This window comes from Octopus bimaculoides, chromosome 2, assembly GCF_001194135.2.
Source record: "Octopus bimaculoides isolate UCB-OBI-ISO-001 chromosome 2, ASM119413v2, whole genome shotgun sequence".
Classification (NCBI taxonomy): Eukaryota; Metazoa; Mollusca; class Cephalopoda; order Octopoda; family Octopodidae; genus Octopus; species Octopus bimaculoides.
Genome location: NC_068982.1, coordinates 179,781,215 through 179,789,366, shown reverse-complemented (window position 1 = coordinate 179,789,366; position 8,152 = coordinate 179,781,215). Strand labels below are relative to the sequence as shown.

The window sequence follows — 8,152 nt, the reverse complement described above, 5'->3', positions numbered from 1 at the left end:
ATATATATATTGTACATATAAATATATACTGTGTGTATATATATATATATATATATATATAGTATCAGATATGCTATACAACAAATGTATTGACAGTAAATGAGAAGTTCTCCATGTCGGTATCCTCACATATCTGACAAAGACATCATACAGCCAAACATTGTCAACCTTTTCCTTGTTAAAATGTTTAGAAAATTGTATGAATACATTTATACATACACACCCATGAATATATGCATGTTTATATGAATGTTTTTGCGTTTCTGTGTGTGTATGTATATGTGCGAATATGTTTGTGCATGTATATACAAATATGTGTAAACGTATAAGTATGTTTATACTATACACACACACATTTTTTGTACCTGTATCTTCATTCTCTCTGATACTCCGTATCTTCAGACTGTGGCTCTCCATCTCCCTCCTTGCAGATGGGGAAGCCATGTATCTCCACTTCAGTGAGGCTTAATTCCTTTGCCTATATATTTCCCTTCAATACAGAACTCACTTGATAGGTCTTGTTTTGCGTGGACCTGGTAACCTCACTTATGCTGGTGCCACTAAAAAAGTACTCCCTATACTCTGGAAAGTGGTCAGCATTAGCAAGGGCTCTTGCTTTAAAAACCATGCCAAAGGAGATAGTTCTATGCGGTCCTATTGTTTATTGGCTCCTGCTGAACAGTCCAGCCTTTGCCAGTGCAGACATTATTTGATTATATATACATACATATGTGTGTGGCTGTGTGGTAAGAAGCTTGCTTCCCAACCACATAGTTGCAGGTACAGTCTCATTGCGTGACACACCTTGATCGAGTGTCTTATATAGCCTCGGGCTGACTAAAGCCTTTTGAGTGGATTTGGTAGACAGAAACTGAAAGAAGCCTGTTGTGTGTGTGTGTGTGTATATTTGTGTCTGTGTTTGTCCCCCCACTATTGTTTTACAAGCGATGTTGGTGTGTTTTCATCCTTGTAATCTAGTGGTTCAGCTAAAAAGAACAATGAAAGAAGTACTAGGTTTACAAAGAATAAGTCCTGGGGTTGATTTCTTTGACTAAAACAAGTAAAAGAATGCGTATATATGTATGTGTTTATGTAAGCATATGTGTATTTGTCACTGCTCTCATCTATTGCTCCCTCATCCCCTACCTTCACTTTCACTGTTCTTACTGCATTCACCCTCTGGCCTATTTCCCATGATCCCATACCTCTTTCCTTCTGTGACTCATGTTCCTCCCCACCCTAGTCTTTTGCTTCCTTCCTTCCTATCCCACCTATCCTAACATGCCCTTGTGATGTAGGAGAGTCCTAGACACCCTTACACAACTCACCCTATTACCTTTACACTCAGTCCCTATTTTTTGTTCAGTAACCCCTGTTACTAATTCCTTTCCTCACTACTGTACTTCCCCATCCCAATAAGTAATTCTATTACATATATAACATGTATGTATATGTGTAAACATGTTTGTTTACACAAGCATATTGATTTATATGTATTTTTCTTGTGTGTATCATCATCATCATCGTTTAACGTCCGCTTTCCATGCTAGCATGGGTTGGACGACTTGACTGAGGACTGGTGAAACCGGATGGCAACACCAGGCTCCAATCTAAATTTGGCAGAGTTTCTACAGCTGGATGCCCTTCATATACACACACACACACACACAGTGTGATGGGTAAATTGTCACTCTTTATATTTTTGATTTCACACATGTACACTGTTTCTTTTTAATTTTGTTGGCCACACAGTATAGTAGGGTCAGTTGGGTACCTTTTGTGAGAAAAACAGCACCCTGATGCAATTCACTCTGCCCAAAATTTGGAAACAACATGCTGTACTGCTTGGCATTTGTGCCGGAAGCTCTAATACGATCATTTCAAAGTGTTTGAGTGCAATTTGAGGACATGTACAACGAGTGATAAAAATCAAAACATCCAATCAGCATCATGGTGTTTGGAGTGATCACTAGTGATGGTGATGTTATACCTCCATCTTCCCACACAGCCTCACACTCAACACCGAGGACTACATGAAGTGCATGGAGGAGGTAGTGCTGCCCTGGGTCAAGAGAGTGGCTGCTGGAAGACCCTGCGTCTGGCAACAAGACTCTACACCATGCCACACAAGCAGGAGAACCCAGTCATGGCTGTCAGACAATTTCTGTGACGACATCACCCCTAATATCTGGCCACCTAACTTCCACAATTGCAAGCCCCTTATGTGGAGCGCAGTTGAGCTAGAGGTCAAGAAAACTCCTTTTAACACCAAAGATAAACTGAAGGCAAGGATTACGGCAGCATTCACCAACTTAAACAAGGAAATCATCCAGAACAGTTACTGGAGATTCCAAAGTTGTCTGGAGGCCATGGTTGAAGTAAATGGTGATTTTATTGAATAAATTTACTCTTTAATATTTCAAGATATTTTCATGTAATTTTGGTAAATATATCTGTTAAAATGAGATGTCATTGTTATTTTCATTTTTGCATAATTTAGACAAGAGTTTATTTATTGTGCCCTGTATATATATTTATAAACACACATTTATGTATATTATGGCAGCGAGCTGGCAGAAACGTTAGCACGCCGGGCGAAATGCTTAGCGGTATTTCGTCTGCCGCCGAGGTCGACTTTGCCTTTCATCCTTTCGGGGTCGATTAAATAAGTACCAGTTACGAACTGGGGTCAATATAATCGACTGAATCCGTTTATCTGTCCTTGTTTGTCCCCTCTGTGTGTAGCCCCATATGGGTAGTAAAGAAATAACACACATTTATGTATATATAATTATATTTATGCACAGTGGATAAAACATGTTTGTATGGTTATGAAGTTTGTTTAGTAATCTCAAGGTCCTGTACTGATGCATGATACTCTAGGTATTTTAGCATTGATTTCCCTCCACCTGTTTCATATGTTTGAATTTGGGAATATAAAAGCTGCAGAAGCTTGTCAGATAAATTGAACTAGTAATTCAAAAGACTGCTTTCACCTTACCATTTACTGTGTTTGTGTGTGTGTTTATATATATGATAGTTGTTTATATATCTATATATGATGGCAAGTAGGGTCGTCATTCATTTTTGTCTCCATGAAAGGTGGAAATATTAGTTCGCTTGGAAACACGTAATCATTGGCAAAGAGAACATCCATCTGCAGGAACTCTGTCTCAAAGTACATTTGACCTCTGCAAGCATGGAAAAGTGAAGGTTAAAACAACAATAATGATGACTATATCAACAGGTATTCGGGACAAAGTGCAAAGATAACCTGGGAATTATATTAAAATCCTCATAATGTAAATTTTATGTATCATTTGAATGCTAAAGAGACTTCTGATCTAGCCTGTACATCATGTATGTGTAAATGTATTTTTGTGTATGTATGCTTGTGTGTGTATATGTATATGTATGTATATATATATATATATATATATATATATATGTATATATATGGAATATTGACTCTTGAGGCACATCACATAATGTTATATTGGGATGCTATTTAAAGTTTCATGTGTTGTGCATCAGAAGTCAGTGTTCCAAAAGAACTATTTCAAGTTCTCTTGAAAGTTTATAAAATGATTATGACATCAACAATACACACAAACAGACACACACATTTAAAGCTGATAAGCCATGGTAGACTGAAAAAACGTAGTGGCTGTGTGATAAGAAGCTTGCTTCCCAACCATATGATTCCAGGTTCAGTCCCACTGTGTGGCACCTTGGACAAGTGCCTTCTGCAGTAGCCTCAGTCCAGCCAAAGCCTTGTGAGTCTGTTTGGTAGATGGAAACTGAAAGAAGCCTGTCATATATGTGTGTGTGTATGTCTTTGTGTCTGTGCTTGTCCACCCCCACCCCCACCATCGCTTGGCAACTGATGTTGTTGTACTTTCATCTCCGTAACTTAGCAGTTCAGCAAGAGTTACCAATGCTATAAGTATTAGGCTTACAAAGAATAAGTCCTGGTATTGATTTGTTTGAATAAAACTCTTTAAGGCAGTGCTCCAGTATGACCACAATCAAATGACTGAAACAAGTAAAAGAATATCTACATACAGAGAGAGAAAATAAACAGAAATAACAACATAAAAATGACAAAAAAGAAAGAGAAAATAGAGATAACTAGAAGTCAGATGTTTCTGTTCAATCGTTTTGTAGCCTCAATGAATTGGAACATCTTATTTATGGGTAGCAGATCCTTGAAAATGAATTGCACTTCCAAATTTGACAACCTTTCCAAGACTGGTTTTGTAATATATCTTCTCTCTTTGATGGTAATGTCTGCATTAGAACAAATATCATAAGGATAGTTTCCACCAGAACACGAAAGTGGATGCATACGATCTGTTTGTGAGAGACTTGAGTTGAGAAGGGACTTGACTTATTCAAAGCCAGCGAAGTCTTCAAGCCTTGCTATATCTGATACACTTTTGTATGTTGATAGATTTGTCTGAAATAATGGGGGATTAAAGCTTGATAGTGGATCTCTTGAGTCTTGCCAATATTTAAATTTCCAATTTAATTAATTATACTTTGCTGAATATGTGAAAGATTTGAAATGGAGGCTAAATGTATTATTTCTTTTTGAACTCCTCTTTCTAATTCATCTGCTTTCTTGTTCCCTTAAGCATTTAAACTGGCCGTATCTGGCCAAAATGATCTACCTGTTTTATCTTCAAACTGGCCATATCCAACCTCTTACCCGATAATCTTATTCTAAAAATAATTACATTGAAATCTCAAAGCTACAAGATAAAGCATGATTAATTCAAAACGATCATCGTCATCGTTGTTTAACATCTGCTTTCCATGCTGGCATGGGTTGGACAGTTTGACTGAGGACTGGCAAACCAGGAGGCTGCTCCAGGCTCCAATCTGATCTGGCAAGATTTCTAATGCCGACCACTCCGAGATTGTAATGAGTGTTTTTTATGTGCCACTGAGGCAGCACTGACATGTGCCACATTACATTTGATAGAGCAATATGAATGCTAAAGGGTTAATATCTCTGTCTAGATAGTCAAATCATTGTGTATGTGTGAGTGTGTTTTTATCTATGTATGTGTATGTCTATGTATATTTATAATGCAAGATACAATTAACAGACTTTAATCAAAATCATAGCATTTGTTTCTGTGCATTAGTAATAGCCATTATTGATTTTCTCATATATGAATATGATCCAGCACATAGTTGTGTACTCACATGTTATCAGGTGAGTACACAGCTTTTGGTGGATCACCTTTCTATAATAATATGTAATAATATGGAAGAAAACTCAGCAACTAGCAGTTGTTACTCATGCACAGAAACAATTGCTATATGAATTAAAGCCTATGAATTCTGTGTATACTAATAGATTTCCACATGCATTCCAGTAAAAGGATTATTCCTGCTGTATAATAGCTTATGATAGTCGATAACCACAGAAGAGCTTTGAAATGCATGGTATAAGATTATTATGCCTATGCCTGAGTGTATGTTTGTGTCTCCTTGTCTTGACGTCATTTGATAGTTGTAAACAACTGTCAGTCGCCCAGTGTCATTCACATCTAGTATTTTACATGCATATATCTGGCCATGGGAAAGTTATCTTGCTTGGAATCAAGGAAGGGCATCCAGTTATAGAAATTTTGCCTGAAACTCGGAAAAGTGAACGTTAAAATGATGAGATACAGATATGTATGTCTCTGTGTGTATGTGTACATATATACATGTGTATATATCTATACATATATTTAAATATATGTATATGAGTGTGTATCTGTATATACAAGATGATCACAGACTCACAGAATAAAAATTTAGTTGATGATACAAGTATGACTTTGTGACTTTTGACCCACCCCGCATATGTATGTATGCATGTGTGTATGTACAGTGCGCGCGCAGTGTTTCCTTGTCTTCACATCGTGTATGGTTGTAAATGAGGTGTCCACTGTTAAGCAAGTAGTGTCATTAATTTCCAATATTCTGTGTAAAATTGTCTGGTCATAGGAAAACGTTACCTTGCTATGAAACAGGTAAAGGTTGTTGCTGGATAGGCATTCGGCTGTAGAAAATTTGTTTCAAATAAACTCCGTCCAGTCCATGCAAACGTAGGGGTGTTAAAACGATATATCATGCATAAAAGGTGCATCTATCTATCTACGCATGCTCGTGTGTATGTATATATATATGTGTGTGTGTTTACATACCTATCTATATATACACACACGCACGCATACAATTAGTATGTATATAATATTTGATAGAATGTGTTATCAACTCGGTCTTCGTGTCTGAAGTTATAAATCCCGGAGTACATTACTCAGGTGCTATCCAGGGAGGTTCGCTACCGCTGGCACTATGAGCATGTCAGCAGGTCATGGCTAGTTGCAGCTGCAGTGAGACCAGCCATTCACTAAGCACAGGAAAACCATCACGTTTTTCAACTTAGTAGTGAAACGAACATTAATTGCTGTGGTAACCTCCTTGACTAGCTGCAACAACTGGATAAGCCTAGAAGACTCTTAAGCTTCAGGAAGCTGTTGCCTGAACATCGCTAATACTAAACACGATGCTGATCTTGAAAGTATCTAAGCAGGTGGTTTTATTAGAGCTCTCATTCAAGACAATTGAGGAAGCTAATGAGAGGAGAATTAAATATGCGGTGTTGATGAAAATGTGACGAACTTGCATTGAGGTTGGATGCAGAGGGTTTATCGGCTAGTTGGTCACGCATGTTAATCTAGGATGGGCTAATGCTACCTGGACACAAATCGGGCCGAGTTTTCTGGTTGTTGAAGGATTCAGTGCCCCCAACGTATTATCACTGACCATGTGCCTAGGCGCATCCATACAATGCTGTATGAAATTTTGCGCCCGCTTCTGCGCGCACTCACGTATGTAAAGTCTGCACACACTCATAGGCGCAGGCGTAGCTGTGTGGTAAGTAGCTTGCTTACCAACCACATGGTTCCGAGTTCAGTCCCACGGCGTGGCACCTTAGGCAAGTGTCTTCTACTATAGCTTTAGGCCGATCAAAGCCTTGTGAGTGGATTCGGTAGACTGAAACTGAAAGAAGCCCGTCGTGTCTGTGTTTGTATCGCTTGACAACCTATGCGGGTGTGTTTACGTCCCCGTAAATCTAGCGGTTCGGTAAAGAGACCGATAGAATAAGTACTGAGCTTACAAGGAATAAGTTCTGGGGTCGATATGTTCGACTAAAGGCGGTGATCCAGCATGGCCGCACATAATTGACTGAAATAAATACAAGGACACTCTGCGATGTATTGTAATATCCGGCACTTTACCGTAGAGATTAGAGCTCAAGTATCCGCTAAACATCGAAAATCCTTTATTGAACACTTGCGAGTCCTTCATTACGATCTTTCCAATGATCTCGTTTTAAAAATTCACAATTTCTTAGTAATAAAAAATGTTACGTTATATTACATTATAATTTTCTTTTAATTCGGATTGAAATGATCGTAAAGGAAGACTCGAAATTCATTAGTGTGTGTGGGTGTATGTGCGTGCGCGTGCGCGCACATATAGAGGGAGAGAAAGAGAAAGAGATAGCGGTGACCCAGAAGAAGTAAAACGGAGGTCTGGAACTATTAAAACTGTACTCATATGTAATATATTCATGTTTATGCATTTGTTCATTTGTACATATATATGTAGCATAATACATGTGTGTTCATGCGTGTATGGACATGTTCCTGTCTGAAATTTGCTGATAAAAATTCCATCTAAAGATTTGTGTAAAATAAAAGTACTATGTGTTGATATTTGTTCATTTTTTTTTCTATTGTAGTTAGGTTGTGCGAGGTATATAGGAGTATATATTGAACAAATAAAAGCGTTGAGGTTGTTATATGTAGGCTGAAGTAGACCTTAGTGCGTCACCTTCCTTTGTTGCTGTTCACCAAACTATTAAAGCCACATGCCAAATCATTTGATCCTCGCCGCTAAACATGTCTTTACTTGTATCTTGGATATTCCTTTCCTCTTTCGATAGGTTGAAGTAAAAACACCGAATATATTTTCGTTCTTTTGCAAATCCAAGTCAATCGCTCGCACATGCATTTGTGTGTGTGTGTATATATATATATATATGTGTATATATGTGTATATATATATATATATATATATATAT

General features: G+C 37.8%; 1 protein-coding gene across 2 annotated transcripts in view; it reads left to right on the top strand.

Annotated features, from left to right (window-relative positions):
• Window positions 1–8,152, top strand: part of LOC106880780 (CUGBP Elav-like family member 1-A) — a 231,347-nt gene that overhangs the window by 36,745 nt on the left and 186,450 nt on the right. The window lies entirely within an intron of this gene.